At 33.6% G+C, this 19,273-nt stretch overlaps 1 protein-coding gene and 1 long non-coding RNA gene across 19 annotated transcripts in view; one reads left to right on the forward strand and one right to left on the reverse strand.

The window, feature by feature from the left end:
• The window catches only part of TRDN (triadin), a 340,918-nt gene that overhangs the window by 121,808 nt on the left and 199,837 nt on the right, over positions 1-19,273 (forward strand). The gene's annotated exons all lie outside the window — the stretch shown is intronic.
• Positions 1-19,273, reverse strand: part of LOC109446266 (uncharacterized) — a 76,937-nt gene that overhangs the window by 33,701 nt on the left and 23,963 nt on the right. For 4 of the 6 annotated variants that reach the window (XR_012496735.2, XR_012496734.2, XR_012496733.2 and 1 more), the window contains exon 5: positions 13,682-13,799. This is a non-coding gene — a long non-coding RNA (uncharacterized LOC109446266). Of the gene's footprint in view, positions 1-2,790; positions 5,836-13,681; positions 13,800-19,273 lie in introns of those variants that run through there. The other 2 variants (XR_002137178.3, XR_002137182.3) reach the window with 1 other exon arrangement.

Here is a 19,273-nt window from a genome sequence, read left to right on the forward strand (position 1 = left end):
TCAAAATTGTTGACAAAGCATCTAGTAGATACACAACAAAATGCTCCCCTAACTTTATTCTTCATTCATTTTACCCAGCCTGTCTGAGTGAGCGTACCATGTAGAGGGAACTTCTCAACATTGACAAGTCCCAGTCTATATGATAATTACATAATGTACATGTAATGATAATTCAATGATAAATTAATTCAATTTATTAATTCATTCATTAATTCAATTTTAAATAACAGGTTTACTGCTTGTTTTGTTCAGCAGTGATGGTTTAAGGGTCATAGTCTACACATAGTTTGCTTTTATAAGATCAATTAGCTGTTTACTTGTATACAAGATGAATTTATATTATTGGTGAGCATAAATTTTAAATTCCATTATCAGAAAAACAAAACAAAAATGTGTTCTCTGCGCCACCTAAATTATTCACAATAGCTACTAATTTATCATAGAATATAATTTCTAAGAAAATCATAGGACACAGGGAGCATGCATTGTCCAAGTCAGTAAGGGATGCTAACAGTTTAATAGTCACAATGCCCATTATTGCTTTCTGAAAAGTCAACAGTAGATTAAGGTAGAAGGAACTGTAAAACTATCTCTGCAGGAGTTAAGAGGAATTTTACGATGAATCATATGGGCGAGTCTTTCTAAAGTTGTATGTGAACATTCTCTAAACAGCCATGAGTTTGGATCTAGTGCATTATGTAATATCCTAACTCCTGAAAATAATTCCAAAGTGATATAGTATTAGATTTCCTACTACTATTTATTGACTTTCCAATTACCTTCTTGATTTATTTCATCCAGCTACATTCGTGATTTTGAAAGTTTGTTGCTATAATCTATAAAAAATTAAAGAATATGTAGATCGATATTTCTCGTCTGGAAGCAGGATAGGAGGGGAAAGGAAGAAACTGAAGGAAAACCTGTGTGGTATGCCTGTTGTTTCCTGTAGCAAAACATATAAAACTTCATAAATGTACAGAAGGAAAGTTAATAACATTGTCTTTGTTGGTGAGACAATACATATGCTAGAGTAAGAAAGCACAAAATACGGCTTGCATTTTGAAAAATAAGAAATGAGAAATAAGATTTAATCTGGGCATATTAATTTAGAGAAAACACTAGTGATAAGACTTTGACTCTCACTCACAATTAGAGAATAAAACAATTCCTGCCAAGTTTATTGCTCTGCATGTATCCAGTATTTATAAAACATTTGTGCTTCCATCTGTTTCTGTTTGGGATTAGTAGAACACCTGTTATTGTTTAGCGAGAGTTCATTATTAATTATTGGTAATGAGTTTTTAAAACTATAATTTGATTTTTCCCTCTGGGGTAAAGTATTTCCTTTATACAATCTTATCACACCCTCAAAAGTAGTCCAAGTTACAGTTCAAATTTGAAAAACCTTATTAATGAAACGTGCTGACACCATGACATGTTGCAAGTTTTGCCTTTTTACTTCATTAAGTCAAATACTTCTAAGATAGTATTAACATTTTTTAGCTAAGATTTTGTCTATGTACTGAAGATGGACTGAATTGCTTTTTCTGATTCTCTATAGAGAGTATGCCCTATGCTATGGTTAGTAACATTCCCCACCTCAATCACAAGGATCATCTTAATAAGCCAGCATAAAGTGTAAGAATCAGATCATTTTGTTGTAGCTAATTATAGGTTGGTGCAAAAGTAATTGCAGTTTAAAATATTAAAAATAATTGCAAAAACCACAATTACCTTTGCACCAACCTAATAAAATTTTCCTGTACCTACTACTCATTGTATATTAAGTTGAAAAATTAAGAAATTTCTATTTAAACCTAGAAAATAAGTGTATGCTACTAAGGTTGGCCCTATGGCAATTGGAATAGACATATATCTACAATATGTAATTTTAAAGGTATTACGGGCACTCAAGAGCTCTCTTCAGAAATAGTTTCTCTGCTGCCTTCAGTGGCCTAACAACTCCACCATTAGATCTTTGACTCTGTAGATGGTCAGTGTTATAGGATGTGTTTGTTTTATTTTATTTATTTATTTATTTATTTTTAAATTAGTTTCAGGTGTACAAAACAATGTAATAGACATTTATCATTTATATCCCTCACACAGTTCTAACCCCACTCCCCCCATCTATTTCCCCTCTGGCATTGTAGGATGTGTTTGTTTTAAATAGCCCCTAACCTGTCTTAAGGAAGGGGGAGAGAGAGAGAGAGAGAGAGAGAGAGAGAGAGAGAGAGAGAGAGAGAGAGAGAGAGAGAGAGAGAGAGAGAAGATCCTGGCCTCCTATGGCAGCTGTCTTGAAGCTGATACCCGCACTTTTTCCTTAGGGTTAAAGTAGTGTAGTTGTAAAGTAAAGTAGTGTAGTCTCATTATCTTATGAGAGAAGTATTAAAACTGGATAAAGCAGATATTACCGTAGTTGCAATACTGATACTCAATTTATGGTGTTTTACTTTTTTTTTTTTAAATTTCTCTTTGATTTCTAGAAATTGATAGTACAGATGGTCAAGATAAATTATTTTAGATTTATTTATCTTTATCAGTCTCCCAGTAACTCCAATTTCCTGTACAATACTTTGCAGCTGTGCACATTTTTCTTAAATGACAATCATACCGATAGTATTTTGTGTTTTATTTTTAAATTTTAGATAGACTCTTTAAAAAAAAAAAGTCATGATCTTGCTAGGCATTTTCGTGTTTGCTCTTCATCAACTTCCACCTGGGCCAAATGAACTGCATGCTTTACTGGGCAGAGTCAACCAAGTCAAACAAGAGACACATTTCTATAAATAAGAAATCACATGACTCACAGATGTCTTTATTTTCACTATAGATAAAGAAATCAATTTAAATGTTCAGTACAAGGCTCAGGGCTACTGTGATTTTGCTTAGTAGTATCGACACCTTTTTTTTCTTGCTTTTCATCTCTATGACTATTATGATTAAGGTTCAATATACGTTAAAGTTTATCCCTTAGAAGTTACCCCATCATTTAAATTTCAGGTACTGTCTGATTTTATTTGAGCCAAGAATTTATATCAAGGTAATGTATCCACTTTCTGTGTCTTTTATTCTCTTAAAATTGAAGGTGTTCATCTATCAAATTTTTCTCTGAGTAAAATAAGGTATTTTTTGGCTATCTGTATTCCAATTCTATGGGTTTTTAAATCCATAGCTAGAAAGAGCCTCAAGGAATAAGTTAGTACTCTCATTTTATTAATAATCCTTTTCTTGAACTTCGGTGGCGTTTACCTGCATTTTTGGTTTGATCCTGCTGAGACGAGGTCCAATGTAATTGCATTATAGTCACTGCTATTTAATGGTTTGATCTAATGTATTTCAGAGCTCAGTTGGCTGTACTGGAGAAGAATAGGTTAGATGCAGCCTTGGTTGACTCTTCTCCAAAAAATACTGCTCTATATAAACATACTCATTTCAGTACCAAACATCTAATTATTTTCACAAAACAAAAGCTTTGGGAATTTTGATGTTTGGTCAATATTCGTTGAATCCCTTCAGCCAGCTGGCAGTACAGAAAAGATATAAGACATGGCAAAAATAATTTTATAACTAAGGATAACTTGGTAAGTATGCAACATAGGTTCAGAAAATGTGCATGCTAATCTCAGTATACTAGGAATAAATAGTGATCTCCACTTGCTATCCAGACCTTTTAATGGTTTTAGAAAGTATTTTAAATTATTTTTTTAATTGTTTACAGAAGTAAGAACAAAGGGAGAGTGGAAATTGTGAAAATAATTTTAATATAGCAAAGCTAAATGTTCATTGCATCAATTCTGGTTCAAAAAGGACTAACTGCTCAACTATCATGAATAAACCTGTAATATATCCATGTGTAGATGTTACTTCCAGATATCAAACACATCTTTAATAGCTTCTAGCCTATTATTACTCCTGTGTTTTCTTTTTTTTTGGAACTTGCATCATTTAAATGCAACAGTTGAATTTTTAAAATCTTTGATGTCTCATAATTTTTTTAAAAAGACAGTGTACTGTTATCTTTATTCCATAATTGCAAACTATTTTTATTTTTTAATATGCTTTTCATTTTTAAAATTAAATTTATTGAGGTAACTGGTTAATAACACTATATTCCATTGTAAACAATTAGAATAATAAATCCAATGATTATTTTCATTCATATATTATCAATTTCCTTCTGATACCTGCCTTCACATTTATTCAGCATTTGTGCACTTAAGAACCACAAATTTCAGCACACATATTTTATAAAAAGATGAAAGAGTACTGTAACATACCCTTTTAACAAAATTAGACAGTTCAGGTTCTTGCCGCAGCATATTGCATGATAAAATCCTTCCCCTTGAAGGATTAATTGGGTAAAAATACCATATTTCCTTTTTTGTCCTTTGAAATGTATTGTTCACTCATTGATTCTTGAATTTGAAAAAAAAAATTCACTGTCATTTAAAGATTTACAGTCTGAGATTTCACTTGAATAATGAGTTTCAATTTCACCCTAATCATTAAAGTTTAGTGTAGTACTCTGTCTTTTCGCATTAATCTTCTGATTCCTCTAATAACTGAAATATCTTCCTCTGTCAGTTTTCTGCTCTTTGCAGTTACAGGTGGAAAATAAAAATTTTAAATTTTAAACTGTTCAGTGGACTTTGAAGTAGACCATAGAAATGTCTTCAGCCTTCTTTTATACCTTTTTGAATGATGATACAATACTTTAGTCAACACAATAAAAAAATTGAATGATAGTGGGATAATGCTCATTTATTTTACAATTGTATCATCCTTCTAGGCAATTCTGTCATTATTCTATTTTCTTAATATTTTAGTCTGTTTTTAGCATTGTTGGGAATAATTAATGAGTAATAATGAAATAGTTTCTAAGTTGATGAAATAAAAATATTCAAGACATTGGCAAAATAAGATCATGAGTATTCTATACTATGTCCTGAATTTTTAAAATTGTTCAATGGTGCCATGATGTAATTACAATGGTAATTATAAGATAGAATGAGTTTTATTCTGTTTTAAAAATAAGTAAGGTTTTTCTTTGTTCCTTGGAAGACCTACTTAAAAAAATAAATAAATAATACATACTGTTCTCAACAAACAGGTACAATTGCTCAAAAAATGAAACCCAAAAACTAGCATTGGCTGCACTGGCCCCTGACAGTACTCTGAGAACCAATGGCAAGAACGTAAATGTGAGGGTCACACAAGCCAGGGTTTGCATACTTTGCCTGTGTTTTTTGGTATCTTTGGAGTCTTGGTTCTTATATGAAATTTATTTCTTAAGGATTTTAAAATGATAAAGTAAAATAATATATGCTCATGTCCTCCTTCCATATTTCTTTCCTCTCCCTTTTACAATGGAAATTTACTGAAAAAAGATAGTGCTGGTAGTGTGAAAGTTGAGACATGACCTTGTGAAAGAAGTAAAAATTGAAATTGAGACATTGATAGGGTATGCCTATGTGAAATTGAGAATAGAGATATACAAGGCTGAAGGGATAATAATTAAGGCACATAATCATAGTATCTTGAAATGTTCTTTGGTAACTACCAGTTGTTGAATACTTGCTCTCTGCTGGGATCTTAAAATAATTTTATTTAATCCTTACAAAACCTTGGGAGGAGTATATTACCATCCTTGTCTTATGGTAGAGAGAACTGAGATACAGAGAGCTTAGGTGTTGTTGTCCAGGTCACACACAATGAAGATTAAAACGTAGGCCCATCAAATTCTAAAGCCCTCAGGAGTCAAATCAAGTCTCCCTGCTTCCCAGATGTAGGTGGGAAACTGCAGGTGGTTCATTTTGGTTGTCATCGGGGAACCTAGAAAGAGAAACAAAATTGGAAACATTGTGCAGGATGATTTGGAGAGAATGGAATTGGAAAGACCAGTTAGGGTAAGTCCAAAGACAGGAGGTAAAACTTGATTTTAGGAGATGGGATGGAAAGGATTATGATGATTTTAGAGATATCACAGATGTAGAATCATCGAATTTATTATTACAGATAGCGAAGGAAGTATCGCTAGGGGAAGTAAAAGATTATTCAGAGATTATTGGCCTAATGATGCCCTAAATAGGGAGTAAAGGAAGAGAGTAGCTCACAATTCATTGGAGTATGTGGGGCTGGAGAAGTAGGGGACTTTGAACTCATCACCTTTTAAAGCCACACATGGCAATCAATTGCAAAGGGAAATAAGTGAAGATTCCCATCCAGACACTATTTGTGAAGCACCTGTTAAATACCAAAGTTAATACCAGGCATTTTCACACATTTTACTCATTTAAGTCTCACAGCAAACTCTGCAATAGGCAGGTAATCAGGTGTGACATTTCAGCGAGTGGTCAGAGTGGAGATGGACGACTGAAATAAGTCAGTGCACAAATATTGAATACCTTCTTTATGTTCTTCAGTCCCAGGCTGAGCACAACAGAGGATATAGGAATACTAAAAGATGATGCCTAACTTTAACAAATGGAGTGAGTGTATGGTTACTTGAAAAAGAAAAAGGAAAGAATAAATAATAGAAAATGTTTAAACTTGAGAGATTGCATGATACAGACACTAAATGTTACAAGTTTCAGAGGAAAGACATTTGTGATTCCTAATGTCAGGGAACACAACCTGCACCTAGACCCTGAAAGATGGCTACTATTTGCCTAAGTGCTAAGGAGTAGATTGGGCTTGTTTTGTATATGAAGGAAAGAGAAATGATTGGGACGTGACATGACAGTGCATGTGAAATTGATGTGTTTATACGACAATGAGATTATCAGGCTGGCAAGAGGATAAATTGAGATTAGAAAACATCAGGAAATAAAAAGTGATAAGTTTGTGGTGACAGATTACACACACTTGGTCAATCAAGCAGAGCTGATATTTGGCATGGAAGAGAGTCTTTGAAGGATTTTAAATAGAACAATGACATGAGACCAGCATTTCAGACAGTGTAATCACGCAACAGTGCTTAAGTGATTGGAAATAAGATAGAATTTGTGAAATATTGCTAAAGCTGATGAGTCTTAAACATGGTACAGAAGGAAGGAAGGATAAATTTTAAGCCATTGTTCATGTAGGTGGTAAAGGGAACATTGTACAGTGACTTAATGCTGCAACTCAAAATGCTGCAAAGTATTTTGACAATTCAAATTCATCGTGTGTTAGAAACTTAAATGAGGTCTAGACATAAATGAGAAGAGTGAAATATGTTGACTATTTACTAAAACCACAATGCAGTAAGGAAAGTGCTAGAATCGGACCCATTTATAACCTAAAGTAGAGCGATAGCTTCCTTTCCTTCTTTGGCTGATTTCTGTTGTTGTTTGGCATTGTTTTATTTTTACTCTTCACAGGTAGCCAGCTAATGCACAGACATCTCAGGCAATGAGAGCCGCTGGTTAGGCACACGTACTCGAGTCAGACTGCATGGACTCAACTCTAGGCCCTACCACTTGCTTGAACATGACTTAGCCAAGTTCATCAATCTCTTTAAGCCTCCATTTCCTCTTCTGTCAAATAACGTTGCTAATAAGAGTATTGCAGAAATCAGGAGCAGATGGTCAAAGTGCACTTAAGCAACCATGGCTCTCTGAGTGCTGGCTCTTCTTTACTAATTGAACACCTACCTAGGAATTGTTTCAAGCAGAATTTTGTTAGGGACAGGAAAACCTTTTTTTCAGAAGCACATCAACAAGTAACAGACCAGACTAATTCTGCCCAGGAATGGCATCTGATATCTTCTAGCCTTGGTTCTACTATCTAAAAAATGTGGGTAATAATAACATAATTTATAGTGCTACATTAAAAATCATATGAAAAAAATGCTGCATTAAATCCATATAACAAATTGGGTTTAAGTGTCTTCTAAATGAATTCTAAGAACTGTGTTAGATGCTGTAGGTACAGCAGTTAGCAAATATGCATAGTGCTGACTTCTTCTTTAAAATGGGATAATAGACAGTACTTTACGGGGTTAATGTATGGATTAATTCATGCACACAGACCTACACTTAAAACATTACTTGGCTAGGGTAAGCATAATAAGCCCTATTTAAGTGCATGGTGGTGGTGGTGGTGGCGTGACCACATATAGCAACATTGTGGTTTTCTACCCACCACTCCCTATATCTTTCTGATTTAATTGTCATATAAATATATGTGATTATCATTCTCTCCCTAGTAAGTATTTCTTTTCTTCCTTATATATGCCTTCAAGAAACACTTGCCTTTAAATCCCTATTGCCTTGCCAGATACGTGATATGTTTATTAAATTGAATTCATGATGTATAATATTTATCTCAATGAAAAAAAATATATTGATGATCATACTAGAGTACCCCTCTTTACTCATTCCTAGGAATAATCTTGTTATTTTAAAAAGCTGACAGGTTTCTAAGCATTGCAAATAGGCCCTGTGTAAAGATTCTTAAAGGAGTTATTGGCGCTATCTCTAGAGACAGAGGCTCAGAATTAACAAAGCCAGGTTTGCTGTGTGCATTATGAACTGCAGGCAGCATACAGAATTAGACATAAGTGACAGAAAAAAGGAGGGAGTCTGCACTTAATTGCAGGCATGCATACTTCCTGGGCTTGACGTGCCCCATGGGAGTTGCCTTCTGATTACTTGAAGTCTATGGAACTTGCTAAAGATAAGTGTATCAGATTTTCATATTTGTCTCAATCAATCCATTAAACATTCTAGTCACTATAAATAGCTGGAATGTACACAGAAATACATCGAAGCACTTCTGAGTGGTTCTGATTCCTACGATGCTGCTACCACTCTCTCAGTGCCTGCATGTGATAAAGGGCTTTAGGTTTGGAGAGAAAACTAGCAAATAAGACCTCTCCCCATTATAGAATGCTCATATGACTTTATTTTCTCTGTGCCCATTAAAGGGAACAAAATGAAGAGCTAAGTTTTAACTTTTCTCACATTCTCAGAATTTTGTCTCCTACCCTTTTCAAAGAGGTGGCAGATTCTAGAGGAATATCTTTGCTGTGAGGAAGCTTTCATTAAAGTGTTTTGGTCTAGCCTTGTCACTATAAATGGCAGAAACCCACTGCTGTCAGACAAGAATAAATTCCTTCTCAGGTAACCTACTGGGACTATTCAAAGCATGTTCTAAAGCAGCCTGGAAAGGAACAAACAATACAGAGTAATTTGATTTACTGCATGAGAAGCAAGAAAAATTAAGACTTAATCAAAGAATTATCAAACTAATTAGGTGTTGTTTATTAATTTGTCATGTCTTATAGTAATCTTATCTGTCAGTTTACATATTAAAGTGGAGATTTAAAAAGCATTATAGTAATTATGTGAATATATTCCCCTAGTGCTATTCTAAGGTTCATTTGGGTGGCCCAGCAGATAAAGAATAGAGAATCGTTAGAGGACTTTCTAACGATTCAAATGAATGCAGTTTTTATGCCTTTTCTTAAACAGGCCTTATTTTAAACATGGAAATAATTAGTAAGACCCATACCCATTTTGTGTAACTTTTGTAAGCCAACTAGTTTGATATAACTACTTTCAAAGAGACCTATTTAGTAAATGAATATTCCTCATCCATAGCTTTTTTTTTTTTTCCTGTATAGGATGTTTGTGCAATTTGACAATAATGAATTTTGCAATATTAACATTAATGTTATAATTTATAGATTGTTCAAACAGTTACTCAGTATTTTTTTTTTATCAGTTTGATGACTGCTATTCTAACCCAGTATATTTTACATTTCGATTTTCTAAAATACTCTATGTTGAGGTAATAATACTGTGATTCCAACACAGTAGTAACAATTATTCTTCATTTAAAGACAATTATTTTTGACTATTTTTGTCCTCATCAACATCCAGTTGATAGGCTTGAAGTCATTCTCTTAATCAATTTCCCAGCAGTTACTGAATCCCTAGTACATACTCAGTGCTAGTGGTCATAATATGAGTTTCAAAGCAGAAGGAGGTACCAAGCTAGAGAGAGACGATTACAAATAAAACAATGAACAGTAAGTATAAAGCAGGTGGTGGAGAAAAATAGGAGAAGGTACTAATTAAGTACTTAGTCATACCATCACTATGAATGTCTGGACAGGAGAAGGCCACAAAGGTTAGGATAGGCTTCATAAAGGTGTGGTCCTAGTATTTTGTCAATGACTATGTTCAGCTTTATCATGGTTATTGTTAATTGCTTACAATGAGTTCAGTATTTATTCCTATTTAGGAAGTCAATTTTTTCATCCCCAGAGAAGGGAAAAAAAGATAGTGATATAATAAGATGCAACTTTTTAACAATACCGAGTGAGAAATCAACATAGGGTAACAACCGAACAAAATAACATCCCATCATGTAATGTCATCTACCCCACTGCGTGTCTTTTCCAATTAGACCCCATTATACTTTGGTGTCTATCCTTTGTCAGACACTTAATTATTTACATGGTATCTCTCACATCTCCACTACTCTATTTTAGTCAGTATTTCTGCTGTATGATTGATATGCCTCTTTCCTGAAGGACAAATTGTTATCTACAAACCACTTTCGATTGAAACCATCCAGAGTGTTTAGGTAATTGTTTAGGTAATAAGTACGGTTTAGTAGGAAAGACTCATTTGTAGCCATTGGAATCTCTTATACAAAGTAAGGGAAAATAGAGAGAAAAAGGGCCCAGTTGTCTTATTGAAATACCTTGTGAAAATAAACTGATGATTTAATATTCTCTCATATGGCAATTGCATAACTTTAAAGCTTTCCCATTTTCTATTGTTCATGACAATAATTATATTAATAATGATTTTTCTCCCAGAGGAATACTATTATTTTTTTGTATAATTACAAATAGACTCCTGGTGCACACTGGATATGCAGTGTGTATTTTTTTTTTAATGAGAAAAATTGTGTATCAATTATACACAATTTAAAACAGGAAGAGAAGTTGGATGACTTCCAAATGTGTTATTCAAATGAGAATATATTTGTAAATTTAATTGTGGTGTTAAGCCTATTAAACAGTGATTATTAACATGTTCTCATTTTATCCTTTATTTATTAAGTGCAAGCATTGAAGTATTAAGTTTATGTTATATGCCTGTGGTTGAAAACATGTGGAATTATTATCTTTATTAAAGCACCAGCAGAAAATTATCCCCTAAAACAAAGTATCAAGTCTGTTTTTCTCTTCTTGAGGTAAAACCAGAAGGTCCCTTTTTAGTTTGCTCTATGGTTCTTCCTTAGGCTTTTACTGTCTTTTTTAGTTGCTTGTGAACATGAAATATTTGCATGTGTCAGAAAGAGTTAAAAGAAAATAAGGAAATAAATTTTCTCCCAGGTAGAGACAAAGGGTAGGAAAGTTGCAAAAGCCCTTCCCTTGGTCGAGTCCTCTGTGGTATGGAAGTAGTTAAATGGGATGGCTGAAAAGTGCCAAATTGATTTTATTTTATATGAATGAGATCCCTGTATAAAAGAGAAGCAACAGTGTTTTTCGAATGCCACCGAACAGTGTAAAAAAGTATCTCCTTGCATTTGAGGATAGGAAGAAAAACAAATTCACAGGAAGCCTTGATTAGCGTGGCTTACCTAGAGCTGGAGAAAAATTCAGGTAGTCATCCACACATTATTCTACATCTACCTGTAAGGATTCTTGAGGACTATCAAGAGATGATGATATTGACAACATCGATGAGGATGATGATAAAAAGATTTACCACTTACTGAGTGTTAACGATATGCCCAGCACTGTGCTAAGCTCGGGACATACATCATCTCATTGAATTCTCAGAAGGTGGGTTAGAACCTGTCCACTTTATAGATGAGGAAATTGAACCTACAGGAAGTTGCAGAATTTGCTCAGATTACTGGATATTGTTTCCAGCACTGTAGGAAGACTTACAAATATATTTTAAGAGGGGGTAACTGCCTCCTAGATTTTTCTTTTATTCCTTCATTTTCTGTTTTCTAAGTAGTAAAATTTAATACAAACTCACAATTTCCTTTTCCCTAATAAGGTGGTTTTGACATGGACCCCCTAAATCTTGTCAATGTAACTGCCACAGAATGCAGGTAATCTGCTGATAAAGTTTAGCTGTCTTTGTTGGTCAGTGAAAGGAATCAGGTATAGAAACTACAAGCAGAGTGGACAGTGATTCCATACTCAACAGCACAAATGGCTGGTCACCAAAATTATTGAAGGAATCTTGGATATGGTTTACTTTTAATTTTCCTGGATGTCAATTAAGCTGGCCTTAAGAGCTAAAAAAAGATCACCCAGTTTTATTGTTAGATTTTTAAGTGTATTTTATTCTTAATGGTTAGAGTGACAGAAAATTAAAATGGAAGAGAACACAGAGTAAATTTATCTCTACAGTTGTGGTTGGGTCTTGAAGTTATTGAGAATGAAAACAACAGATTCTAGTAGTTTTGGAAATGATTTAGCAATTGACGGTGCCAGCCTCTCTCTGCCAATACCCCTATAGTGGGATCTTAAAGTCAAGCAACCAGAAAAGATACAAGACAGAAGGAGGCATTTTTTATTTTCCATCTTTACTTAGTTTATAACAATGTCAAGCCTCCTACTTCTTAAGTGAATTTGTTATTCTACTTGTAATTTTTAAAAATATAGTTTGTAAATGTAATGATTTTTGTCTTAGGAACCATCTTTTCTCTTAATCTTCACCTTTGTGGTTGCTACTCACATTCCCAATAATCAATAATTTGGTGTGACTTGGTTTTTCAGTCTGAGTGAATCACCAAGTGTGTTGGATCTCTGAAAGTAATACTGAAAATGTATAAAACCTCAACTATCAAATTTTCTCACTTGTGAATTATCACACATTAAATGTATTCATATTTAGGTGTATGCCATGTTATAATTGGTTGCTAAACAACTTTATTAGAATTCATACTTTTATATTAGCAGAAATGATCAATTAAATTAAATGAGTAATAGCCCATTATTCACTAGTCAATATGTTAAAATGTGAAGGGGAGGGGCATACTTAGGTATTTTTTTTATAACCCCCATACTTAGGTATTTAAATAAAACAAGATTTTAGCTTAAAATTTATTGAAATTTTGTGATTTTCCTTGAAAATTGTGCATTTTTAATTCTACTCAATTATGTACCTAAAAGCTTACACATATATATAACATTTTAAATATTTGCTATGGAAAAATTGATGTCTAGTAGGATGAGGCTTTTTTAATCCTACAGCTATTCCTACTACCCAACACCTTAGAGAGTAGGTATCCCCATTTTGGTAAAGAATTTTAGATATTTTTGACTTTGGAAAATAGCATCTCAAAGACCTAATTTAATTTTGAATATTGTTATAACTTTGAATATTGAGTTAACATAACTGATGGTCAAAAACATTTTAAATCATCTACAAATGGAACAAAGGTTAAAATGTCCATTAATAATATCATTTCACCATAATATAGAGTTCTGCATTTATGATGTTTTGATTATTATAAAATGATATCATTGACTATGAAATTCTAAAGCATAATATAACAACATAATATTTGTAATTAATTGAAACTGTTTAGCACTATTCTAAATTTCCTCACATATTTTGTTCGTTCTTGTCCCTTTATGCTCCTTCTAAAGTAAACACAAACACAAAGACGACATACTGTTGTGCAAAGAGCACCGCATTGTGAATCTACATACATGGATCTTCCTTATAAGTCACTCGGATGAATTTGCAAGTTGTCCAACTTCTTTGGGTGTCACTGTTCTCGGTTAACTTTAAGGCATCTTCTGGCACGACAATGCTGTTAGGTTACATCTGTAGGTAGAGATTTCCTTAGGTTGAAACATACCACAGTGGATAACTTAGGTAATCTTTCCACTTGAGGAGGACTATAGACGTTCAGAATATATTGCAAGTTCTATATCTTGATTGAGCTATTTAACTCAATCAAGCTTCAATGAAGCAACCTTTCTTCATGTTTGAGCTTTACCCTTTTTTTTTTACAAACCATTTATAAATACATTGATGTTTCACTTTCATGGGAAAATTGTTGTTCTACCTGTACACAAATTGGTAAAGCTCCTCACAGAAAAAAAAATGAATACTTTGGTCTGGAACTATAAATAATTGAAAAAAAGATAACGAAAAAATAAATAAATAAAATTTTATCATGTATTTTGTTGGAAGTAATTTGTACTCTACCAAGAACTAAAAATACCATTGTTCAGTCTGCTCGTATTCAAGCACTCTAGAAACAACAGAGGCCCATTTAGTAACATTCGTTTATTCACGCATGCAATCAATCATTTATTTTCTCCTTTAAGCCTTTATATTCCTTTACCAAATTGGTATTAATGTAAAAGCCCAGGTTTGTAAATAAACAAATAAAGCATTGAGAATCAGAGGATGAAGTATATACGGGGCATTCTGGGAGCTTAAAGAATTGTCAGCAGAGTGGATATAAGGGAGTCAAGTAAGAGACAAAATGGCTAAGCTATGAATAATTGCTAGAATAAGCCACATTCTAAGCAGTTTTATCAATGAGAATTTGAAATTCCACGGGTATTTGACATTTTATTGGATGACTCCATGGCAAGTAAGATATTTGCATTCTAAGTAAATGAGATAGCTTTTATTTTTATCTTTTTAAATTGAGACATTAGTCCATCCAATATGCCTTATTAATCTCTTTTTCTGCCATCTTTGGCCTTCATATTAAAAGAAAAACATAGAATTCATGTTATCTATTTGTCTGTATTTTGCATATTTAGTGTCTCCCTCTGGCCTCACCCTATGTACAAATACGATTTGTGTGGGATATACAAATATGATTTGTGTTGGATTGAAAGAGATTATTTACAGAACTTAAAAAAAAAAAAGAAAAGTGAAGAAATAGTAATTCTTAAAGTTTTGAAAACATCCCAGTTGACAGTATCTATAGTTCTGACAATGATATCAGGTAATAAGGAGATTGATTTTAAACTACTGAATCACTTTGATGGGTTACTTGAGGTCAATTCAGCATCTAATTAAACAGAATGTGACCACTGAAGAAAATTATATAACTTTTTATATTAGGAAGTGAATATTTACAGATTTTCCAAGGATTATTAGTCATTTATGATAATAGGTAAAATAGCTGTCATTTATCTTGACCTTCTAAATAAGTATTAAAAAAATAGAAAAATAAGGGGAGTAAAAAAACACCTTAATCTTAAATTGAGTCTGCTCTCAATGTATGACCTTGGATAAGCCACGTATCCTTCTAGACACCTTTTTTTTTTTCCCATCTGAAAAAATTAGGGTGTTGAAATAGCTGATTTCAGAGGTCTATTCCACATCCTAAACTCTATAATTATTTTTCTATGCATCTATTTTTGTTAAGTCCCAAACATCAGGTATTCTGTCATAATCGAGGTATAAGAATAAATGGAACAATGATATGATCTTGAATCAATCTTATTTCATTTCTTTGGTTGAATGTTCCACGAAAAATTTTTTCTGCTTCATAAATTGAAGATAAAGAGAAAAAAACAATAATATTACCTTTATCATATTTAATCAAAAGAATGTATGAAATATGCATTTGGCTACTTTTCCTTGCTTTCCATCAAAGTGAATATGCAAATATATAATAACACATGGAAATATTAAGGACGCTTTTTATAAGAGGCAAAGAAACCTTTCCAATAGAAACGGTTTAGCCTGGAGGTTGCTCTTTGATGTAAGAAGTTGAAGCTTTTGGTGTTTTAAACACCCTTATTGCAGTGTTGCCTAGCCAATTTATACTAAATAATATATTTTCTTAAAACTTTTTTTAAAATCATGAAAAAAGAAATCTTGAGAATCAATTAGCAATATGACTTATTATTGGAATAACCCAGTAAACTATGTTCTGTTCTTCAGTGTGCTCTATGTAAGTACTCTGGCAAAATTGAGAACTATTATAATTCAAGTGAAAACAACAACTAAGCCATTAGTCCATAAATAGTATCTAGCTGGGTATATGGAAAATTTGCTGCTCTTTTTGGGTATTATACTTCTCATTTGTTTCTTGATGTTCAAGTAAAATTGTCAGTCATACTTTATTTCTTTTTCTCACCTCCCACATCAAATTCATTAAAAAGTCCTACTGGGTTTAAGTCAAAATGTACTCTGAATCCATCCATTTATCTACAATTTCTATGTTTTTCATTGACCATATTTAAAAATTGCCACCCATTACTCTGAATAGTATTTCTTATTATCCTTACTTGATCCATTTTTTAATATGATACTTATTTTCATTTTACTTATTTAACTGATATGTTTTGTCTCTTTCCACGAGAATCTCAGCTTAATGAATTAGGTGATTTTGTCTGTATTGTTCACTACTATAATTAATTCCATGTCCTAGAAAAGTAACTGGTACTAGTAGGCACTCAGCAATTATTTGTTGACAGAACCTCCACTGCAACTCAACTAGTCCAAGCCCACATAATCTCTCACCTGGGTTATTTCAATAGTCTCCTGCCGCCTCTCCTATCCTTTTCTTTACAAACATTGTTTTTGTTCACAAAACAGGTCTTTTAAAAACATACATACCATACTATAACCCTTCCCAAGTTTACCATTGCCCTTAGGACACATCCAAACTCACTGAAATAGCCTAGAATGCTCTGATAGGAACTTGTCTCTACTCTCCAGCCTCACTGACCTCAAGCAAGCCAGGCTGGTTCCTAGTTCAGGCTTTTTGACTTGCTTTTCCTTGTCAGGAATCCTTTCCTCAGAGATCTTCCTGAGATTTGCTTTCAAGTCATAGGTCAAGCGTCTCCCCTTTGGAGAGCAGGCCACTTCATACATTATGAACTTGTACAGTTTGTGTACTTATACAAAGGCCCAACATTCTGCTCCCCTATCCAAGACTGCATGTGTTGGACTGGGGCTCCAACTGCTCAGGGGAAGAGCTGCCTCTTAATTTTGTACGAAGCAGATCCCCTTGGCCAAAAATGGCCACCAAGGTCTGCACAACCCAGAGAGGATGCTTAGTGGTCCTGCTATTTATTATCCAGATTGTGATCTCTTTCCCTAGCCATTCTCTGCCCCACCACGCTGTTTTGATGTCTCTACATATATGAGGTCTGAAATTAACTATCTTGCTTATCCCGTCTCCTCCATCTCTAATGTAAGCTTTATAACCCCAGGATCTTTCCCTTCTTCACTGTGGTCCCTCAGTGACTACATTAGTACTGCAATGTCCATAAACAATCACCACAACCTAGCTGGAGCAGACACTATTGTTTTTATTTTGCTTTGAAACAACTGAGACTTAAGTGATAATTACAGGTGTACTATATACTCCCTCCACAAGACTGAGTACAAAGAATGCAAAGTGCTTATGTAGAATTCAGCAATACACAAGTAGGAGATTTAAAGATGCCTATGATTAGAGTAAAAACCTCGATGAACCCAGCTCACACAAACTCCTGAAGTTTTTTAGATGACTCCTTATTGTTGAGGTTCCCTTTCCATAGGCAAATGTGAAAACCTGAGTATGTGGTATCTCACATTTTTTACATAGGTGAGGTTCGAAAAGGAGTGTTTGATACTCCAAATCCCTCTACCTCCCTCCTTTCATTTTGTTAAGTAGTCCATAGTCCAAAATTACAAGAGAAAGAGACTCTCAGTAAGGAAAGTTGAAGATCAAGGTGTCCTTATTGTAAAAAAGGACACTAAAACAATCACATGTCTCAGCCTAAAATATAAAAACAGATTTTCATTTAATTTTAGTATTTATTCAATTTTATTTTATTTTTAAAAATATATTTTTTTAAATATAGCTGGCATACAATATTATATTAGGTTCAGGTTGACACAATAGTTACTCAACATTGATATATCTAAAGAAATGATCACCATGAGCATAGCAACCAGCTTACTTACACTGTGCAATGCTATCACAATATTACTGACTATATCCCCTATGCTGTACGATACATCCCCATAATTTATTTGTTTTATACCTGGAAATATGAACCTCTTATTCCCCTTCACCTTTTTCTACCCTTTTTTATTTTTCAATTACAGTTGACATTTAATATCATTTTCTATTAATTTCAGGTGTACAGCATAGTAGTTAAATATTTATAGAACTTCAGAAGTGATCCTCCTGACTAGTCTAGTACCCACTTGGCACTATATATACATGGTTATTATCATATCATTGACTATGTTCCCTATGCTTTACTTTATATTTCCATGACTTTTTTGTAAGTACCAATTTATATTTCTTAATGCCTTCACCTTTTTCACCCAATGCCCCAATACCCCTCCTATCTATCACCTCAATAAATCTAGTACCCATCTGACACCATGCATAGTTATTACAATATTATTGACTATATTCATTATTATATATCCTACATCACCATGACTGTTTCGTAACAACCAATTTATACTTCTTAATCCCTTCCCCTTTCTCACCCATTCCCAGCACCCCTCCCATCTGGCACCATCAAAATGTTCTCTGTATCTATGAGTTTGTTTCTGTTTTGTTTATTTAATTTGTTCTTTAGATTCCATATATAAGAGAATTCAAATTGCATCTTACTTTTGCTGTGTGGCATACTTCACTAAGCACAATACCCTCCAGGTTCATCTATGATGCTGCAAGAACCCATTCCCTTTCATGGCTGAGCAATATTCCATTGTATATATGTACCACATACTCTTTATCCATTCATGCATTGACAGACACCAGGCTGCCTCCATATCTTGGCCATTGTAAACAATGATGCATTGAGCATATGGATGCACATGTCCCCTCGTTGTAGCGATTTGGGTTTTTTCGGTTAAATACCCAGAAGTGGAATAATTCAGTCCTTCTTTGTCACTGGTTATACCCTTTGTTTTAAAATCTATTTTGTCTGTTATAAGTATTGCTCCCACAGCTTTTTTTATTTTCCATTTTAATGAAACATCTTTTCCATGATTTAATTTCACTCTTTCTTTTGACCTGAAGTGAGTCTCGTATAGATAGTGTACATACCTAAGAGTCTTGTTTTCTTATCCATTCAGCCACTCTATGTCTTTTGATTGGAGCATATAATCCATTTACATTTAAAATAATGGTTGATAGATATGTAGTTATTTCCATTTTATTATTCATATTTTTGTCTTTTTCTTCCCCCCATCTTAAAAAGTCCCTCTAAGATTCCGTGTAATACTGGTTTGGTGGTGAGGAATTCCTTTAGCTTTGTCTTGTCTGGGGAAGCTCTTTATTGGGCCTTTGATTCTATTAGGTTGGTGCA

Source organism: Rhinolophus sinicus, chromosome 2 (genome assembly GCF_057876585.1).
Source record: "Rhinolophus sinicus isolate RSI-liver-muscle chromosome 2, RSI-T2T, whole genome shotgun sequence".
Classification (NCBI taxonomy): domain Eukaryota; kingdom Metazoa; phylum Chordata; class Mammalia; order Chiroptera; family Rhinolophidae; genus Rhinolophus; species Rhinolophus sinicus.